The sequence below is a fragment of the Palaemon carinicauda genome, chromosome 11, assembly GCF_036898095.1.
Source record: "Palaemon carinicauda isolate YSFRI2023 chromosome 11, ASM3689809v2, whole genome shotgun sequence".
In the NCBI taxonomy this organism is placed as follows: domain Eukaryota; kingdom Metazoa; phylum Arthropoda; class Malacostraca; order Decapoda; family Palaemonidae; genus Palaemon; species Palaemon carinicauda.
The window spans coordinates 129,513,850-129,536,684 of record NC_090735.1 but is presented as its reverse complement, the minus strand read 5'-3'; the positions used below and the strand labels follow the sequence as shown (position 1 = coordinate 129,536,684).

The following is a 22,835-nucleotide window of genomic DNA, read 5'->3' as shown; positions in this document are numbered from 1 at the left end:
ATATATATGAGAGAGAGAGAGAGAGAGAGAGAGAGAGAGAATATTTCCCCCTACGTCATGTGTTTGCGCGTCAGCAAATCCACTATAAAGACAGCCAGTGAAGGGGGCTGCTCTTGTCCGTCCCCCTTTATTACGATACGCGAAATTCCCAACCTTCCCTCACACATCCTTGTTTAGATCCAAGGTTTTCCAAAGGACGGTCTCAATTGCCACCGATGCAACAGAAACTTGTGTGATGGAGACAGCTGTGTCCTGAGGGGACTCTTTCTACTCGATTGACTGATGGAGAGGTGTCTCAACTCATCTCTACTTGAAGTTTATAACTCTGCATTTCACTATCCTCCATTTTTTTTTTTATGAGGCGGATTTGCACTGACTCGCAGCGGTGCCGTATTAGCTCTGAAAAGTTTCCTGCTATCTGATTGGTTAGAATTATCTTGTCTAACCAATCAGCGATCAGGAAACTTTTCCGAGTTAAAAGGGCACCGTTGCGAGTCGGTGCAAATCTGCCTCGCTAAAAAGAATTGACTATAGTTTAATTTCCCCTCTGAAATTCTAGCCACGTCTTATTTACAAAGATGAAGCGGGATGGGGGAGGTAGTGGATAAAGATGGCCATCAACATCCAGAAGATAAAAGATAAGAGTGTAGGGGGATCAGACGTTCTGTTGTTAAGCCTTCTTAGCAAGCGTATGAATCAGCTAATGCTGTGGAAGTTTTCTGAGTAAGAGGTTTAGCCACAATTCAGGAGTAGCAATAGAAATGAGAAGGCTGTGTCTCGTCTTTCTGGGAGCCATGTTAACTAGTATAGACATGGTGTTGAGAAGTTGCTTAAGTACTCAAATACATAAATGAATAAATAAATAAAATATATATATACATATATATATACATATATATATATATATATATATATATATATATATATATATATATATATATATATATATATATATGTATATATATATATATATGTATATATATATAATTTCCACGCACAGGGGAGGGATTAGTCATACCGTGGTGAGAAAAGGATGAGTGTTTGTGTGTGTGCATCTCTATATAAAAATATAGCCGTCACTTTTGACGGGTTACGTACACTGGTGTGTGCGTGTGTGTGTGTATATATATATATATATATATATATACATATATATACATATACATATATATACATATACATATATATACATATACATATATATATATATATATATATATATATACATAATCTTATATAGTTCACGTACATGAAATGTTATAGATATAATAGCCTGGCACACTCACTCACAAACATCTTATATAGGAGATGTATAAAAATTTTCAAACATTAAAGGCAATATACAACCATACACACAATTGATCGGACATTTCTACTGATCTAAAACAACTTTTATATACTCACACATCAGTCCGAACGAAGACAATTCCTGCAGAGCACCTGCAAAATAATTATAACCGAATAATTTGCATGTTATAAAAATATTCACTATAACTATGAAGTCTTCAATGACAAAAAACACAGAGTATAGCTTCATTCATATGGTCAGGAGTTGCTACATAATAAGACATTGAGTGCCTAGATACAACCAAGGTCTACATGGACCTTGGATACAACTGGATAATACCTCGCTCTCGCAGTATGAAGACGAGGTTAAGATTGAAGAGAGAACGAAGGTAAAGTAGAAAGCTAAAAAAATGAGGCAGCTGTGGCCAGAATAAACGTTGTTAAACGTTTGTTAAAGCCTCTATAGTTTATATAGATGTTTATTCTAATGTTGTTACTGTTCTTAAAATATTTAATTTATCCTTGTTTCCTTTCTTCACTCGGCTATTTTCCCTGTTGGATCTAATGGGCTTATAGCTTCCTGCTGTTCCATTTAGGGTTGTAGCTTAATAACAATAATAATAATAATAATAATAATACTAATAATAATAATAATAATATACCTTAAGTATATACAGAAGCATATTTTTTTATAACCTGACAGGATTCACATCGAAATAATTTGACTGGAATCGCCTGAAATAATGATAATTTAACATTTTGAATGTCGCTCATGAATGACAGTGAAAAAAGACAGAACAATATCCAAGAGACTGAACATATACACACATGATCAGCGGCCAAGGCCCCTCTCGATCTAGACCAGAGAAGGCCAGGCAATGGCTGTTGATAACTCGGCAGGATTCCCTAACCGGCCTCTGGTGAGGTTGCAGACACACTACTACAATAGAAACTATCGAGCTTGAGCGAGTCTAGAACCCAATCAAAAAGATTCCCAGGCAGGGACGTATCCAATGGGCTACCAAAGATGAAGCATGAATGTGCAGGTGACTATCTCGAGTAATTCAATTAGCCTTAACACTGGGTTACTAGGAAAAAAAAAAAAAAAAAACCTTTAAATGAATGTCATTCCTATACAGAAAATTATCGGCTATGCGTAATGCCCTTATACATCACCATTCACCGTATCTTTCACGAAATTTAGCGCTTCCTGAACAAAGAGGATTTTAATTGCAATCACATTACAGAATACATGAAACGCAAAGCTCCTTTCCTCATGCTATAAATATAATTTGTATTGATACTTAGCTTCATTACACACTATTTCTACATTCCAATCAAACGAACACACACATACTACATACCAAACGTAATACACACACCAACCAACAATGCCAAGGAATAACGTACATGGGTCCGGTTTGGAGAAAAAAAAACGAAAGCAAGAGGCACATGAAAGATGATGCATTACAGAGAACGAACGGGATACTAAAGGGATGCATGTGACCATTAATCTCCGGGGTGACCTATTCCACTTGCGTGTCTATTTCCAGATGAACCCGAGGGCTCGCTGGATCATGTACTAGGAACACCACAGAGGGATGATGTTTGGATGTTTCATGCATATCCGGACGGTTGTTGCAAAATCAACCTTTTGGCCATTAGGCCAGAAACTGTCCCTATCTTAATGCTGACCAATATTCCTCTCCCTATGATAAATTATAGAATAATTTTTCAGTAACATCTGGCAAGGATAATAGCCTTGCGACGTACTTTATGCACTTGATATGTTGGTAATTCGTATTACATTAAATGAAGGTTTGCAAATCAAGGGGAGGAATATTTTCATAGTTTTCAAAGTATAATGAAATTAAACTCTTTATCTATATCGCCACGGTATTACAACACTGAAAAGGAGTCGCGTGAAGTCAAATTTAGGCTTCAATACTTGGGCCACCTTACCAGGTATTAATGTTACTATTCAGCGTAGGGATCATGCTACTTAAAAGCCCCTTAAATGAAATTCCTTTTAGAAGAAACCCCCTTTTTAATGTTTGTTAAAAGGGCTCCAGAAAATGTATCAATCAATTTTAGCAAACGGTCATCAGTGGCCTCCTTGGGCGCTACCTAATTTTAACGAAGTAAAGTCACAACCTTTGCCAGTAGTTTTGTAATTATTGTAATTGGAAATCAACATGGTAGTGGTACTCGTATGAATCAAAAACATCTTCCATGTCAAAAGCTTTACGAAAATCATTAAAGATGAAAGAATGGATTTATGAAATTGGAGCATATGGCAAATCGCTGGGTCCGGGGAGACCATTTGACGCTGTAAGAAACCCTGCTGTGTACCATGAAGTGAAAGTTTGGCAGCAAGATGGAAGAAAGAAACCGGGAAATGAAGACTAAATCAAGAATAATCAAGGATGAACTGAGTGCGTGCGCTCTCTCTCTCTCTCTCTCTCTCCTCTCTCTCTCTCTCTCTCTCTCTCTCTCTCTCTCTCTCTCTCTCTCTCTCTCTCTCTCATGTTTCTGAGAATCCAAAATACTTGCATTCCAAAAACTACTTATTTCCTGAGCATTAATGTCATCCTTTAACGTTAAGGCAAAGATTTGCCTTACCAGTAATGACAGGCCAGGTTTAAGGATTACAGCAATACAGGAAGCAAATGGCACGACCTTCATTGCACACTGAATTGTTTCAAGATACCACCTTTCCAACATTCTTCACCTTGACCTACCGCATGCCCTTTGAACCCGACACCTAACTATAGAACTTGGGAATTCGGTCCCAGTTCCCTTTTCCTTAAAATTGGGCTAACAGTGGCCCACCGAGGCTATTAAGAGCAGTCGCTGCATTAATGTAAGACTGTCGTTTATATATATATATATATATATATATATTATATAAAGTTTTGTTGTAACCACGGTCCACATACCGTGATTGCAACGAATCGGTCGATTCTTGTTGTGGTGGCCAATGTGGTAACGTCCCTGACTGGTGAACGACAGACTAAGGTTCGAGTCCCGCTCAATCTCGTTAGTTCCTTTGGTCGCTGCAACCTCACTATCCTTGTGAGCTAAGGATGGAGGAAGTCTGGGGGAGCCTATAGGTCTATCTGCTGAGTCATCAGCAGCCATAGCCTGGCCCTCGCTGGTCACAGCTTGGATGGAGAGGGGGTTTACACGTTGATCATACGTACATATGGTCAGTCTCTAGTGTATTGTCCTGTTTGCTTGGGCAATGTCACTGTCTCTTGCCTCTACCATTCATGAGCAGCCTTTAAACCTTTAAACTCGATCAAATAATAGGTCGTGGATGCGATTTAAGAATGAAACAAGGTTAAGTTGAAGTTTACACAGCTCAAAATGGAGACACTAAAGGGAATAAATGGGGAAAAGAGAAAAATTAAATAGGGACAGAGGATAGGCCACAAAGAATCTTCTATATCCAAACCACTAAGTATTTACTTCAGACTCAAATCTACTTCAGAAACCTTTGCAAGAGGAAAAATAAAGGAAATTCAAAATTTAATATCGCCAAGCCTTACCAAAAAATAAAACTTAAAATAAACATTTACTCTAATTTGAAGATAAAATGGTAAGAAAAATTCAATAAATTAGTACATATTGGTTTATATTCATATTATTGTAGACCAATCAAAATGGTGATTTAAGGGCATCAGAAACCATTTTAAAATGGAAAGACAAAAGGCAACCCTTTTAAATCCTCATCCCATCCCCGAACCATCCCCAGCATCTGTGTAAAATTTGCCTTTCACAGATTAACAGGCACCAGGTTGACGTGAAAGAGCCGAGGATGCTTTTATGGCCCGCGTTGGCTTTCCTTTTAATGCCAAGCCAGGAAGGAAGAGGTCATCTCTTCCAAAGTACTCATGAGAGGATACTTGACAGTGTGACGATGTTTGTTTATTTAACAGTGCAGATACCATTTGTTTGTTAACTTTTAATAGTTGAATGGACGAGAAAAAAAAAAAAAAAAAAAAAAAAAAAAAAAAAAAACTAATACAGATGAGATAGTTTCTCGTCATGCAAGAAATTCAGACATATTTGCACTACGGACGTATAACAGCTGCGGGGAGAGAAGGCGTTAACGCTAATAAGATCCCTTTTTTTGACAGAATCCACTTGGCAGAAACTTTTTATGCGATAAAAGCATGAGAGCAAAATGAATAAGTCAAATGGATACCTCCACACAAAGAAATTAAGGCAAACATTGTGATGATAAATATAATAATCATAAATAAATACAAAAACAAATAAGAATTATAAGACACTAAACGGACAGATTAATTAAAACATATTTACGAGAAGCCACGAAACAAGCTAAATCGTCCTTCTTAAAATTTTCTCTTATTCAAGAGGAAGAGGAGAAGGGAAATCTGGGTAACAGCCATATTCTTTAAATCTTTAATCCCATTACATACTGGTAAAGATAAAATTGCATCATGTGTAACTCAGACAAAATTTCATAAACTATTTTACTCTCTCTCTCTCTCTCTCTCTCTCTCTCTCTCTCTCTCTCTCATGTGAATTGGATTTAAGAATTGGGTTATAAAACCAAGCATGGGGCCTGTGGATAGGATTTAAGAATTTAGGTTATAAAGCCCTGGACTGGATTTAAGAATTTAGGTTATAAACTCCTGCACTGGGGCAAGTGGATTGAATTTAAGAAGAGAGTCATGACACCCCGTGCTGAGGCTTGTGGATTGGATTTAAGAATTTGGGTTATAACACCCTGTGCTGGGGCTTGTGGAAATGATTAAAGAATATAGGTTATAACACCCAGTACTGGGCCTGTGGATTGGATGTAAGAATTTGCGTCATTATAAAGGCCTGCGCTGGGGTCTTTCTAAGCATTCAGCGAATTTGTGCAACTGGGGAAAACCATAAAGTTACACTACAGTAAATGTTAAAGAGGAACAGCAGAAAAAAAAAATGGAAGCGGAAACAGAGGTAAAGTACGGAAATAAACTGCATCTAAAGGCTGAAGGAGGACTGCAAGGACCCAAGTAATAGTCCTACCGACAGTATACCGTGTGTGGTCCAAGAGCAAAACTACAATTCTACGAAAGAGAATATTCCTGCCAGAATGAGGGCAAGAATTTTGTCAAAGTTTCTTGAGCTTTGTAGACAAACCCACTCCCCAACCACCCCCTTTATCACGGTTGGCTCTTATGTGGAAAATAATCCCATGCAAATCGTCAACATTTAAGTAAGCCAGTTTGCCTCCAACATCCTTAGGGTTAAGACTTATTTTCACGACTGGCTATTACCCTAGGATAGTGGCTTCTGAGACTTTTTAAAAATCTTTCCTCTATTCTAGGTCATCAGCATCGTTTTGGCCTATCTTTAAGTTCCAGGATATCTAGGTTTGTGTGTCGCCCTTCTTTGTGACAAAAATTCAAGAAAAGTGAACGTTATGATGCAAATTAAAGAATATACAAAAAATGTACTAAGCCCCATAACGTACCAAATAGACAGCTCAGGTTATGGAAATGTTTAGGCGTCATTTAGGGTCAAGGTTCATGAAGCAACTTACGCTAACTCAGCAAAGGGGAAACTATCCTCGAAAACTAGGCAGTCGTGAAAACAGGCCTTACCCCTAAGGATGTTCGAGACAGAATGTAATGTAAGGTTTAAACGGAATGTAATAACAGCAGCTTACAGAGCAAAATGCGTTTTTTAAATATGGCCTCTGTTTGTGAGTTACCAAGAGGTGGAATGTTAAATCTTATTCCTTTCTTTAAACATATCTTCAAAGTGAAGCAGGATTTCAAACGTGAAGCAGCTTATTCATGAGGGGAAGTGTTGTAACATATTTCTAACAATTGAATACTATTTTCAAGCATACAATTATGGGTATAAAAGTGGAATTTCATGAGAGATCTTCGATCAAAAAAAAATATGCAGTGAGAATGAAAGGACGAAGAAGTACGGGAGGAACACGGGAAGAAAGTCGTGAGAAAAAAGTGGGAAAAAATAAACCTGAGAAAAAAATGGGAACCAAAAAGAAAAAATATAAATAACAACAGGTAATTACAAACGATGTCCAAAAATATTGAATAATAATAAGTAAAACAGGCAAGGACGAAGAAAAGACAATTCGTGAGAGAGAGAGAGAGAGAGGAGAGAGAGAGAGAGAGAGAGGGGGGGGGGGTAAAAGTTTGTGATAAAAGTCTTACCGGACAGAATGGGGATGATGCAAATTGAAATAAAGCAAGTTTCCAGTTAACGACTTCAATAAAAACAATATGTCGAGACAAAAACCTAAAATTTTAAGGGAAATGGGTACGTGTGGTGGGATGATTTGAGCTAGAAAAAATGGGATTTTGAAGAGTATGTTCTTTTATATATACACATTTACCCTTTATAGTTACATTGCTCAATTGAAATACACTTCAATATAATGGGTGGCAAAATATAAATTTATTTACAAAATTCAAAATTTGTGAATAAATTCAGGTATGTTGAAATTTGAAAATATATTATACAATAAATGACTTTGAAGACGAAAAGAATTTTCCATTGAGGTTCTAGAAGACAACAACATGCCCCAAAACCACTCCCGACGAAGATGTCATTCCAGGGCCCTCATCGGAGATTGTCGTTTCCACCTTACGAAGATGAAGTGTTGTCGTGAGATGACAGAAGGCACATTATTATTATTATTATTATTATTATTATTATTATTATTATTATTATTATTATCATTATCATTGCTATCTCGTTATTACTTGCTAAGCTACAAACATTTTGGTTAAAGCAGGATGCTATAAGCCCAGGGGCTCCAACAGGGAAAATAGCATGTCCATCTATCTATATCATATCATATTATATATATATATATATATATATACTGTATATATATATATATATATACTGTATATATATATATATACTGTATATATATATATATATATATACTGTATATATATATATATATACTGTATATATATATATATATATATACTGTATATATATATATATATACAGTATATAAGTAAAAATCACAGGGAAACGTGACTCAGATATGAGAGAGAGAGAGAGAGAGAGAGAGAGAGAGAGAGCAGCTTCTTGTTACGTCTAGCAGGGCCCCTAAAGGCTGGAGTGGCATCCCTATCTCTCCTCCCACCGCGGCCTCTCACTCTAGGTACCGGCAACAGACCTACTACAGACTACTAAAAACGAACCCCGAACCACACCTCATGAACAATCAAACTCACGAAATCTCCAATTAGTACCCTGGTGGAATCACTCGTTACTGGCTACTATACATAGATTATATTTATATATATATATATATATATAATATATATATATATATATAGAGAGAGAGAGAGAGAGAGAGAGAGAGAGGGAGAGAGAGAGAGAGAGGAGAGAGAGAGAGAGAGATACACAATTGGATAGATATACTTGTTTACATTTACCCATGGACAAGAGAAAACTTTCTGCCCATAAAAAATAATCAAACCTTATTATAACTTGGTACCACAATTAACAATTTTAATATCGGAACAGTATAGAGACAAGTATACAGGGGTAATGTTGAAAAAAAAAAACCGTGACACAGACTACGTTTTAAAATAAAATATACTGTGATACCTGTAAAACCGATACATTTTCACAGCTGTTATCTCCTGCCCGAGGGCAGAAAACCATTCCGGTCTAGATTTGCAAAGTTTACAGCTCCATCATCATCTTCATCACCAGGAGCCAACAGTCCTTCTTCCTTTTTTTTTTATTTTAATCTTTTTGGTCATCCAAGAATTGAATTGTGACCGAGGTAATCTTCAGACCTTTTCATTCACTGGCGGTTTTTTTTTTTTTTTTTTTTTTTTTTTGCGTTCAGTCTTAGGGGTCAGGTCATTCAAAATTCATCTTCTCATTATTTATTGTCTCAAAAACTACTTAATTGCTTTACTAAAATTTTAGGTATTCTCCATTACGCTCTTAGATTAATTAATAAATAGACAATCTAAGGGAAAATACAGTCCAGTTAAGATGAATTAGGGGATAAAACAGTTCAATCAAGATAAATCAGGGAAAATACACCTCAGTTGAGCTAAATAAGGGGAAAAAACAGTCAAGTTAAATAGGGGGAAAATGCTGTTCAGTTTACATATATAAGGGGTAGGAAATACAGTTAAGTTAAATAAGGGAAAATACATTTCAGTTGAGATAAATAAGGGGAAAATACAGTTGTTAATTTAAATGAGGGATAAAAATACCGTTGTTAAGTTAAATATGAAAAAAAAACCAGGCAAGTTGAGATAAACAAGGGGAAATACAGCCAAGATAAATAAGGGAAAAATACAGTTCATTTAATGTAAATAAGGAAAATATACAGCTCAGTTAGGATAACGGAAAAAACTAAGTTCAATTAAGAAAAATAAGAGAAAAAACGAAGTTCAGCTAAGATAAATGAGGGCAAAAACTAAGTTCAGTTAAGACAGGGCAAAATACAGTTCAATTAAAATCTCTGGGGGTAGTATGGTAATGATCGCACCAGCAACTGGGTATTTATACACATGCAAAATCAGGAAGCGTCGGCCACATCACTCAGCCTGAGAAAGGCCATCTCAAAAGATGCTGCACACGACAATTTATGCCGACACGTGATGAGATCACATCAACTCGCTTGATTACTATAGAATAAGCAAGTGCTCTTATGCCAAGCAAGATAAACAATGAGACGCAAAAGAGCATTTCAATACTGAATAGTATTTGTGCAATTACATACACAAACGCACACGCAGATATGGCATACATATCGACATACATACACAGACACGCGCACGGTTCCAACTACCACAGCAGACGGCCTTCTCTCTCTCTCTCTCTCTCTCTCTCTCTCTCTCTCTCTCTCTCTTTCCGCGCTTACTCCTCCTCAATCAATAAGTCCACCGCCTTCCACCAACCAACCCTCCGCTGGCCTAACTCTTCTCTCCCCCCACCCCCCCACCTCCCTTTCTAAGAACATTACCAACCACACCTGCAACACAAACCCTCACCCCACAAACTCCTCAGTACTCAAAAACCCCCCTCGTTCCCAAGTGCCACCTCAATGAAAATACAAGGCTATCGCTTCTTCTCCTAAAAAAAGAAAAAAGATATCTTCCGATTCCCTCTGATAAGATCGTCCCGGCGTCCCAACTCCAACACGTTCTAAAAGCATCAAACGCGTGTTCTTCAGATTACTCTTAGTCGTGAGAGCAACGCTAGAATGTGTGTGTGTGTGTGTGTGTGTGTACCTGCTACTAATTTGTTTTCTTTTCAATTCACCATAGAAGTTATTTAAGAAAAGTCTTTTCACATCAAATATCACCACTATTTTCTCGCTTCACATCAATGTCCTCACTGATTTCTTACCCTCCTTGTGTGCTTCTCTTCCTGGCACTTTTACCTACGTAACCTGCTGTTCCTGAGGCGTATGGCACTTGACGTCAATCAATTTCTTGACAAGAAGTGTTCCTAAGTCGGCTACGAGAGAGAGAGAGAGAGAGAGAGAGAGAGAGAGAGAGAGGTATCCCAACACAACCGACAGACACCTGTTGGTTGGGAGAATACAAAAGGGGACGGCTACAGGTTACTCGGAGACATGTACCTTTCCTGTACATTAGACACACATTCAAACATTCGTCACTGGCTGTTATTTGTTTGTCGTCTTTCTAACGGGTCGGGAACTTGGAACAGCTTCCTCTTGTCGACCAAATCAACACAACAGGATTTATGGTCTGCTAGCCATGGCCTGCAAAGTTGATGGAAGTGTTTGTGATCCACCATTGGACCGTCTGTCACTATAATTAATCCGAAAACATTGACTTGCAACACATCTATAAGTAATTATTATGACAGTTTGAAATTCTGAGAAAATAAAAAATGAACACTTTCGGAATCAGTGTTTACTGCGCTATCCAAAAATCTCTATATGATCCTCAGACAGGCAACAAGATAAATCGCTCAGAATCTAGGACAAACATACACCTTATATTTAGTTATAAAAAGGAACTAGATACTTGAGGGAGTGGTCCTTTATTTTGACACCCGGGCCCCAAACAATTTGTGTTTCGTCATCTGCCTCCCTAATTTTCATTTGTATTAAGAACAATAATTTATACTTTATTACTAAAGCTACATCTATCAGGCTGACCTAAATTGCCATCTTCACAAACTCTTGTTTCCCTGCTGCCTTCTAAAACCCATAAAAAAGATAGTCTATGCATCATAAAAAATCAAGACCAAAAGTAAAAAGACATCCAATAATAGGTAAAAAAAAAATATTAGCAATAATGAAAATAACCTTTTACATTCATGTGAGAGAGAGAGAGAGAGAGAGAGAGAGAGAGAGAGAGAGAGCGCGCACCCTTGAAGTGTACCCTACTACACAAAATGCGTAGTAAATCTCACTCATTTTATAATTGAATATTACTGAATTTCCCAACAAACGGTGCGAGAGTGCTTAAAATTTAAGAAATGGAATGCATCTTTCAGTCATATACAGTATATTGAATAAGAAAAACAAAAATGTTATCTCTTTATGACACCTTTAGACACATGAAACATTTTTATTATGTGGGTTTAAGGTGGTGTATCATGATATAAAAACTGCCGAAATTGCAACGTTATTATCACGGACACTTCAAGTATTTTCGCCGACAACAATGCAAGGACAGCCACCGTAACAGAACCCCTCTATTTTCTCAAGTAATGTAACAGTAGCTTTATCCTCTTCTCTAAGTAGACAAAACGAGACAATTAATAAAACTGACTTTTTCTTCTAAATGTAAACATTCTATTCTGTATATTGTATAAAAGCTTAAGTCTTTGGAACTAGATTTATGAATTTTGAGATTGGGGTGGGGATACCTTTAAGCGCACAGGTTCAACATTATGAACTAGAGGAGCACTCAGTAGAGAGCATGCAATTTTCACGTCCATCAGTCTTATTACCTCCGCCAACGAAGTTGGGAGGAGGTTATGCTTATGCCCCTGTTAGTCTGTTTGTTTGACCGAATGAGCCTGGTTTCAAGAAATAAGCTCCCGTAGCAGAAGTCTGAACACTCCAGAGTACTTTTCTAGTTTTGATCTTAACTCCACTGCATACTTGTACTTCAATGGATTTTTTTCAAAATCTATGGGATTTTGAAGGGGGTGAATTTTGGCCAAGGCAAAAACCCGCTAAAATTTTAAAAGACCAAAATGAAAAAGAAAGAAAGCGGCCATGGAGGTAAAGTAGAAGGATTAAAAATATGAGTGCTAAGGACAGTAGGGATGCTACAACCCCCTTCTCCTTAAGTAATGACTACAATTGCCACACAAGGCGCAATAAGGGTCCGCCCCCTTTAACGTATAATAAAGACTTTTAAAAGGCAGATAGGGGGGGGGGGGAATCCCTTGATGAATAGAGTTGACTCCCAAAGAAGAAATTCCCAGGGTGAAAAGGAACCCGACACTGCATTCAAGTTTACTAGCTACAACGCTGCACTTGTCCTTGATCAAGCACACGAAGCAATTCTCTAACAGCGTCATTGCTGCTGTAGACGAGGCCCTTTCTTGATAAACCAGGCGGACATAAGTCTTTTTATAGTTTATATATGACATATTTGTTGTTGACGTTGTTAATAGTTTATATATGATATATCTCTTTTGACATTACCTTTTTAGAATGATTTATTGTTAATTTGTTCTCTTCAGTTATTTATTTCCTTATTTCCTTTCCTCACTGGGCTATTTTTCCCTGTTGGAGCCCCTGGGCTTATGGCATCTTGCTTTTCCAATTAGGGTTGTAGCTTGGATAGTAATAATAATAATAATAATAATAAAACCTTCATGGAGCACGATCTCTGTAATGAAAATGTCTCACGTTATATTCAGGGTTGCCGAGAAGCGTTCAAGCACGTATGGAAATCTATTACAAAAGCGGCTTCCAAATCTTCTTAGCCAGGACAGAAAGCTTCGCCCAGATATGTTCACAGGTGACAGAAAGATATTCGATGTGGTTCGTAAATCGCGTATGTTTAACTTCAGGGATCTGTCACGATTCACGCACATGAAGGTAATCAATGGCTGGGGCAAGGGACAGTGACATTGCCCAATCGAGCAGGAAAATGCCATAAACTGACCATATACACACATGACCAGCGCCCAAGCCCACTTTCCACCCAAGCTAGGACTAAGGAGGGCCAGGCAATGGCTGTTGATGACTCAGCAGATAAGCTTATGGGCTCCCCCAAAACTACCATCCTTAGCTCACAAGGATGGTAAGGTTGCATCGACCAAAGGAACTAACGAGTTTGAGCGGGACTCGAACCCCACTCGGGCGTTCACCAGTCAGGGACGCTACCACATCGGCCACCACAACCCTGGTAAAGAATTTTAGATGCTGTTCAGTTAGTGATTGAATTTAGGCCCAAGGCCTGGCACTAGGGCCTGGTAGCCCCTTCAGTGCAGAGGTGGGACTTGGAGGAAACCCCGCAGTTCCTTATGAAGTAAAAGTTCAAGGAGCCGGATAGCAAGATGGAAGAAAGCATGTACAGACGTAGGGCAGCTACGGAACAAAAGGCTCCGTTAATAACTTTCAAATAATGCATTCAGTTTACCCCGAGACCGACTAACATCAGAATCTTATTCATGATCCAGTTCTCTCTCTCTCTCTCTCTCTCTCTCTCTCTCTCATACGATATAATATATATAAATATATATATATATATATATATATATATACTTATAAAAAGAGACGTGTTAGCCTGTTCAACTAAAAATATTCGCTGCAAGTTTGGACTTGACAAGTATAAATGTTTCGGTAAGATCTATTTCGCAATTAACTCCTAATAAAGAAGTGTGTTTATAAGTTTGTTATGGATAGGATTTACAAATTTGGGCTAAATGACCTAGCACTGGGATCCGTGAGACCATTCAGCGACAAGGTACAACCTTAAACGTAGTTGCACTACGAAGTAAAGGTTAATAAGAGTTGGACAGCAAGATGGAATAAGGGCCAAGTCTTTGAGTTGCAACCGTTAAAGGTTGCTTCATTTCTTTTGCGGGTTAACTTTAGAACTGGGATTTTTTTAATACGTATCTGATAAGGCAAATAAAGATATAAAATGGGGATCGTAGGTTATTATCAACACCACTAATCAAAAGATAAAAGATAACAGGACATGGGACTCTTGAGAGAGAGAGAGAGAGAGAGAGAGAGAGAGAGAGAGAATTATATTGCTGAAAAGAAGCATGTAATATCTGGTGGAGAGAGAGAGAGAGAGAGAGAGAGAGAGATTAGATTACTGAAAAGAAGCATGTAATGTCTGGTGTAGAGAGAGAGAGAGAGAGAGAGAGAGAGAGTGAGAGAGAGAGAGTGAGTGAGAGAGAGAGAGAGAGAGAGAGAGAGAGAGAGATTAGATTGCTGAAAAGAAGCATGCAGTCTGGTAAAGATTATCCTTAAATGTGGTACACTGTACGTGGGAATCTCTAGATTTCCTTATTTTTTTTTCACAGCTTTGTATGTTTGACAGAAATAGGGCAACAACAAACCCCGAATACTCTTCGGCTATAATAATTAACTAAAAGAAATTCCTACAGCAAGAATCTAAGAAAATAAAAATTCTTAATAATTTTACTGTCTAATTTGTGGCAAATAGACTCTATGATGGGGTGGATGTATGAATTAGGACTAAATAGCCAGGCACAGGGACCTGGGGGCCATTCAGTATATGTAGGTGTAGCAGAAACCATCAAAAAGGAAACTAATACCTAAAGTACACTACGTGGGGTGCACTGACGGCATTACCTCCCAAAAATCAATACAATTCCGGAACCGCCTGTTAATATTTATATACTGTGTATATACATGAAACTGCTTAATTTGTCGAATATAAACGCACAATTTATTGATTGCCATTCACCTAAAAAAAAAATTAAATAAAAAAGAGAGAGAGAGAGAGAGAGAGAGAGAGAGAGAGAGAGAGAGGACAAATAACATGAGAATATAGTGTAATTAGATTTATGTTAGTTGAGTCATATGGCCCACCGCTGGGGAAGGAGGACCATTCAGTTGCACAATGAAGTGATTTAATAAGTTTTGTTTTAAAGTATTCCTGAGAAATTTATGTTTAAGGTTATAGTTTATTAGTACTGAAAAGGAAAGTGTTATTTGCGGTAAAGCAAAGATTGATTTTTGTACCTTTTGTATCAGAGTTTAACAAAATTAGCTACAAAATTATAGAAATCTCGAAATAAAAAGAGCTAGGGAGTTTCAGCTATTAGAGGCTGGACAGCAAGACGGAAGAAAGCAAGCTAGAATCTAAAAAGTGGGTTCTGCAAGATGGAAAAATCCCTTCAATGATGCCCATGCTTCGTGCGTGCGTGGGCCCTCGTAGTTTGCTTAGTCGCATGTCATGCTAAATCGCTTCCACAGAATTGGACTCATTGCATGATGTTCAATATCCACCAATCATATCATGTGATATTGGGATCCGGGGTGCAACTCTTCTACGAAGAGCCCTGACTGTTCTAATAACGGTCAATGTGACACGAAGTCCCTCTCCCCACACCCCCTAGTGGTGGGAGGGGGATTGCTTGGATTATATAGGTTAATAAGAGCTTGAGTAGTTCTTTCGAGAAATGAGGAGGAGTTTAAAAAAGTAAATATGCCTAGTTTTAATTTCACCGTTGAAGACAGTCAACAGACATTTATAGATAACAGGTTTTTAGTTATATGGGCTGGTTAAATTAACACGAAAGGTTACAAGCAAAATATTTGAAATATATTTAAGTTAAGATAAGTCGTTTTAGCTGCAAAAATATTTCAATAAAAAAAATCATGAGGGATTTGGTATCAATATTAGATAATCAAAATTGCAATGTATTAAGACTATCTTTCAATACAGAAAATTTGCCAAATTAACTTTTTTTCCAGCCATACGAACTTATCCTATAAATAGGCAAAATTTATTATTTTACGCTGTTAACCACGAATATATATGCCATTATAATAAATCCCTTTATCTAGGCAGCATACTACAATTAATGGAACAAAAACTCCATGTGGAAAAAAAATAGATTTTGTATTAAAGTTTTGTTGTAGTCTAAAAAATGAGCGAAAGAGAACGTTGGGAGGCAAGGCTTGTGAGCAAATTTTAGAGCACTTGGGGGAGGCAGAGCGCCCGTTTTGTGACCTCCAGGGAAAAATGAAATATGTTACGAATTTCCAGTCCGTGCCATATATTTATATATAGCAACCTTTACGGCATTTCATATCTCGTTAGTTGCCAACCTACGAGCGATGGGCTACATAGGAAATTCAAGAATGGTTCTCTCTCTCTCTCTCTCTCTCTCTCTCTCTCTCTCTCTCTCTCATTGTAAAATCGTCATCTATTTCCCCGATCGATCGTACGCGTGTCACACTAAGGTTTCGAGTTGGCTGTGCCTACAGAGAGCACCTCCATTGGAGTGGGCTTTTGACGTCAAAAATGCCTGAATTGTATTATGCTCCTTCCTGGTATTTTGAGACCAAACCAGCCAGGAAAGCCTATGAAATTTTGTGGTGACGCTTCATCAACTGTACTTTAGTACGCCAGGATGTAGTTTATCAATGTGCGTTCATATTGATGTAAATGCAAATACTTTTTTATTTATTCAACTGCGACAAGTTTGTATTATTTTTTCCCCATGAATTCCAAGACTAATGACTAATTCTTAAGGGAAACTGTTTAATAAAGCCTCGTGCTTTTCTGAATCATTATTCTACAAAAATTAAAACCCAATATTGGTAGTGAGTAAATCAAAACCTATTAATATTAAAAAAAACACTAACTAAAACCTATCATTAATGACAAACACAAATAACAACCAATTATTAGTATGAACACAATTCAAAACACAAATTAAAGTCTTTGATTGGAGGCGAAGCTTCATACAAATTGCTAAACTAAGTTGCGGCTTCAGTGAGAAACACGTTCTATTCGTACTGGATAAAGTTACAGTACAAGTCTGCAAGAGTTACCCTTGATTACACGTTTGACCAACAACCGGCCCCCCACCCCCGGGGGAATAACACTCCCTTTGATATAAACAACATTCATTTACATTCGGCAGGCTTCTATAATGAGCATTACTTCTTATACATTGTTGCTAAAGCCTTTGCTTGCATGATTTTTACTTACATGTTTTCTTAAGCAATGGTATGAAATTAATGATACCTAGTGTACGCGATACGTCCAAAAATGACGGTTAAATACTTATATGCACAAAACACACACATCTCAAACCAGGGTATGACCACTCCTCCCCCTACCCCAAGAACAGGGAGAGCTGGCGTGACCGAATATACAGTATATGTGTGTATATATATATATATGTGTATATATATATATATATATATATACATATATATATATATATATATATACATATATATATATATATATATACATATATATATATATATATATATAATACAGTATATAAATATATATATATATATATATATAATGAACAAAAAACAACTAAAAACAGAACAAAACATACTGAAGAACGCAAGAGGAAACCGGAGTTGAGTGATGGAAAGGCCAGAGATATTTATCAATGAGAATACACTGCAGATAGCACTAGATTGACCGTAACAACGGCTGAGTCACTGTGGGCGTGCGGGATGAAAGGCAGCGTTAGATTTGCAGAAGCTAAGGCGTCAAAAGGAGATGGATTCTGAAGAGGAACTGATCGTTAACGACTCCTATTTCCATAGTTACTAACAAGTAAAGCGTCTTTGAAGAAAACTGTATGTGCTTGTTTGTATGTACATTATAAATGTTTCCAAGTATGTGCGCGCGTTTGTTTGTGTGTGTGTGTTTGTATAAATAAATAAATAAATAAATAAATAAATAAATAAATATATATATATATATATTATATATATATATATAATGCCTACTATAAATGGATTGATATAATTACTATAATGGATCTAAAGGGATTTTATAAAATTCTGGCCATATTGAACGATGCTGGGGACGGGAGGCCCTTCGGCGTAGAAATGCAACACGGAAAAAAAGTTGCACCAAGAAGTACTAGTAGTTAAACAATTCTGTCAAGCAAAGTGGAAGAAATTAAGACAGAGTGGGTGTGCAAAGACCCCTTTTGTAATGCTTACTGAGGTCCCTTGAAGGTATTACCACCTGCGTGAATGCATATACTGATCGATATCACTTCCATAATGCAACAAGATTGGGCAGCAATTTTTCAAGAAATTGAAAATATCTCGGAGTCGAAGGCTATAAAGTTAAAGGGAGCTATGTACTGAAAGAGCCAGATACTCGATGAATCACTTGGTTAATCCACAACTCTCGATGTCCCATTGAATCATTGGTCAAGTAACAAACATTGATGTCCCATTGAATCACTTGGTCAAGTAACAAACCTTGATGACCCATTGGATCATTGGTCAAGTAACAAACATTGATGTCCCATTGAATCACTTGGTCAAGTAACAAACTTTTTATGTCCCATTGAATCATTGGTCAAGTAACAAACTTTGATGTCCCATTGAATCATTGGTCAAGTAACAAACATTGATGTCCCATTGAATCATTGGTCAAGTAACAAACATTGATGTCCCATTGAATCATTGGTCAAGTAACAAACATTGATGTCCCATTAAATCACTTGGTCAAGTAACAAACTTTGATGTCCCATTAAATCACTTGGTCAAGTAACAAACTTTGATGTCCCATTGAATCATTGGTGAAGTAACAAACCTTGATGTCCCATTGAATCACTTGGTCAAGTAACAAACTTTTATGTCCCATTGAATCATTGGTCAAGTAACAAACTTTGATGTCCCATTGAATCATTGGTCAAGTAACAAACATTGATGTCCCATTGAATCATTGGTCAAGTAACAAACATTGATGTCCCATTGAATCATTGGTCAAGTAACAAACATTGATGTCCCATTAAATCACTTGGTCAAGTAACAAACTTTGATGTCCCATTAAATCACTTGGTCAAGTAACAAACATTGATGTCCCATTGAATCATTGGTGAAGTAACAAACCTTGATGTCCCATTGAATCACTTGGTCAAGTAACAAACTTTGATGTCCCATTGAATCATTGGTCAAGTAACAAACTTTGATGTCCCATTGAATCATTGGTCAAGTCGCAAACAAAATGTCCCAGCGAATCATTGGTCAAGTAACGAACCTCAATCTCCCAATGAATCATTGGTCAAGTAACGAACCTTGATGTCCCCATGAATCACTTGGTCAGGTAACAAACAAAATGTCCTACTGAACCACTTGGTTAAGTAACAAATCTGGATTCCTACAAATGAACTTCTTGGTCAAAGTAACAAACCTCGATGTCACCATGAATCACTTGGTCAGATAACAAACCTTGATGTCCAAATGAATCACTTGGTTAAGTAACAAATCTGGATTCCTCCAAATGAATCACTAGGTCAAGTAACAAACCGCAATACCAAACTAGATCAACTTCCATAAAAAATGCCGAGTCAAAACACAATTTGTCGGATCAAGTGAAAAAAAAAAACACTATAAAAAGAAGCATGACAAGCAAAGTGACACATATGACAGTTGGCCTCTTGGCAAGGAGGCTCTACTATCGCTACTACAAAATCAGAAGCATATCCACCGACACATCCATCCATCGGCTTTAAACACCGGCGAACATATACACCAACCTACTTTATTGCCAGTACACCATGGACGATGTCAACACAAGATGAAGCATGAGACCAATGATGAGCATCTAAACTACCGTCTGCTATGGATGGAGTAAACAAACTCTAGACGAAAACAAGAGCTGGGGAAATAATGTGGTTATTACATTCATGATGCCATGATGAGTTACTGGAAATATAGTCAACTATCATGTTATGATAAAAATTTGCTGGGTTTCAGATGCTAGACTTATCTTTACACATGTTGGAAACTAAATTGCAACGTAACGAGAGAGAGAGAGAGAGAGAGAGAGAGAGAGAGAGAGAGAGAGAGAGAGAGAGAGAGAGAGAGAGAGAGAGAGAGAGAGAGAGATTGTGAGTTAACTTACATACGTATGCATCCTTACAGTACAAGTATATATAATACACGGAAAGGGTATGGCCACAACTAACCCTCTCTTATAGAAGAATAAATTCTTCGAAACCAAAGTAGAAATAACAATTTTCCATAAAAATAATCCCCAGAAAATATTACGGTCTGACCAACCGACTAAACATCAAAGAACTAGATACGATTATCTTGGAAATGAGAAGTTTCAAAGTAGTACGGACCGCTGGGGCGAACCTGCCACAGCTGCTGCTGTTGAGAGAGAGAGAGAGAGAGAGAGAGAGAGAGAGAGAGAGAGAGAGAGAGAGAGAGAGAGAGAGAGAAATAGTTACTATCAAGTATCTAAGCATATCTTACATGCAAAGATCTATTTGGTCATAATGTCCATTGTATTCCTTTCTAAGCATAACAAAGTCCTTTCGGTGCTTTTAATCAATAAAACAAAATTCAAACTACGGTGTGGATTTTCCTTTGAGCGATAACCATAGCCAAGTAACGCCATTATACACAACAAATCAATCATATCGCTTAGGTTTGAGACAAATTTCTTTCCATAACAACATGGTAGTATTTTCCAGGTAAGATATTTTAATTTGCTCCAAATAGCCTGGCGTTGGGACCAAAGGCTATTCCTCTCCGAGGGGAAAACCCCAAAGTTGCACTGTGAAGTAAAGGTTCGAAAAACAAGATGGTGAAGGATCTACGTATATTAGAGGGCTAAAAAGTGGGAGGAGTTGGGGGTCATACGATGATTGCAGAAAATTTAGTAGCGACTACAGTGTACCACGTGAGCTGCAGTGATGGCACTAAAATAATACCATACCTCATCGTAGTGAATTAATCCAAGTTTCGGGATTCTCAATTTAGAATTTGCATATAATAACTTCAAAAAAATATGATTCTTTCATAGAATTTAAGCCTATGCATGAAAACATTTCAGACACATCAATGATCATTTAATATTGCATACAATCTTTGTCAGTTATGCTTTCAACACAACATTGTTTTAACAATTTTCTTTTCCACAGACCAACCTTCCTACATACAGCATTCATGTTTCGTTAACATGTATCTAACATTTCTTTATCTTTTCCATTATTGTTTTTCTCACATTGCTAATCAAACTTCTCATAGTTGGATAAATTTCATTTAACATGTGACAAGACAACGGAAGACCGCTGTAGCCTTCACCTCTGTATTTGAGATCTTCCCACTAATATGTCCCAAGTGTCACGTAAATAAATGTCACACCATTATTCTTTCTACACAGATGCACCATAAACTTTCAATTTTACGACCGACTTGCATTCGGTAGGTTGGAGAATTAATTCATTTAATACTGTAATTCCAGTTACTTTCCACTATTATTTGAATTACATAAATTTCAAAAACTTTTAATAACCACTTCAATTTCACTACAGCAAATATTTTACCTCTAAAACTACTAATTACTATTCTTATTGTTTCAAGCCAAACTACACCCCTAGCAAAGGAGTTAAGAGTAATCATGGATGATAGACTGACAATGAATGAACATATAAATAATATGGTAAGAAATTGTAACTATCATATTAGGAACATAGCATTTATTAGTAAATACTTAGATGAAAAGTCTATGGCCATACTCATTAATCACCACATATTTTCAAGAATTGATTACTGCAACTCTCTGTTCTACGGCTTACCAAATTATCAGCTGAAGAAAATTCAGAGAGTACAAAACAGAGCCGCTAAATCAATAAAAGGACTACACAATAGGGAAAGAGTTACCCCTGCACTAATTAAATTACACTGGCTGCCGGTAAAGGCAAGAACTGAATACAAGCCACTCTTACTAACGTTTAAGATACTGAACCAAAATATCTAAAAGAATGCTTGAACAAACTAGTACTAGAAACAAATGTTAACATAAGACACATGAGTGACAAACATAGGCTATCTGAACCAAGAACAATTAGTAAATTTGGTGACAGGGCTTTTAGCTACTGTGCGCCTAGACATTATAATAAACTGCCAACTGAAATGAAGGACCTAAAGGGGGCAATTGAATTTAAGAAGAAACTAAAGACATTACTTTTCACAAGATCATATGATTTGGAAGATGCTACAATCAAAGAATTGTATAAGTTATAATGAAAATGTTTCGTTAGATGATTGATATGGACCCGCCCGAGAAGTAGTTCACTCGACTTCAGTGGAGGGTTGGATTTAAACCCAAAACAAGTAACAGGAAAGAATAAACTTGAGAAATAAAAAAAGAATTAAAAATATAGGAATCAAACGTTTGCTAACGTTATTCAGTTATTCAGTGCAATTACTTGATACAATTGCGAAAGAAAAACAGAGAGAGAGAGAGAGAGAGAGAGAGAGAGAGAGAGAGAGAGAGAGAGAGAGAGAGAGAGAGAGAGAGAGAGAGAGAGAATGTACATTTTATAGCATCGAAGAATAATTTCCCATA

At 37.1% G+C, this 22,835-nt stretch overlaps 1 protein-coding gene across 10 annotated transcripts in view; it reads right to left on the bottom strand.

The window, feature by feature from the left end:
• The window catches only part of p120ctn (adherens junction protein p120), a 199,352-nt gene that overhangs the window by 154,930 nt on the left and 21,587 nt on the right, over window positions 1-22,835 (bottom strand). For 8 of the 10 annotated variants that reach the window (XM_068383429.1, XM_068383426.1, XM_068383421.1 and 5 more), the window contains exon 2: window positions 1,405-1,440. The exons of the other annotated variants lie outside the window; for them this stretch is intronic. The gene's annotated coding sequence lies outside the window, so the exon portion shown is untranslated. The remainder of the gene's footprint in view (window positions 1-1,404; window positions 1,441-22,835) is intronic. 10 annotated transcript variants of the gene reach the window in all.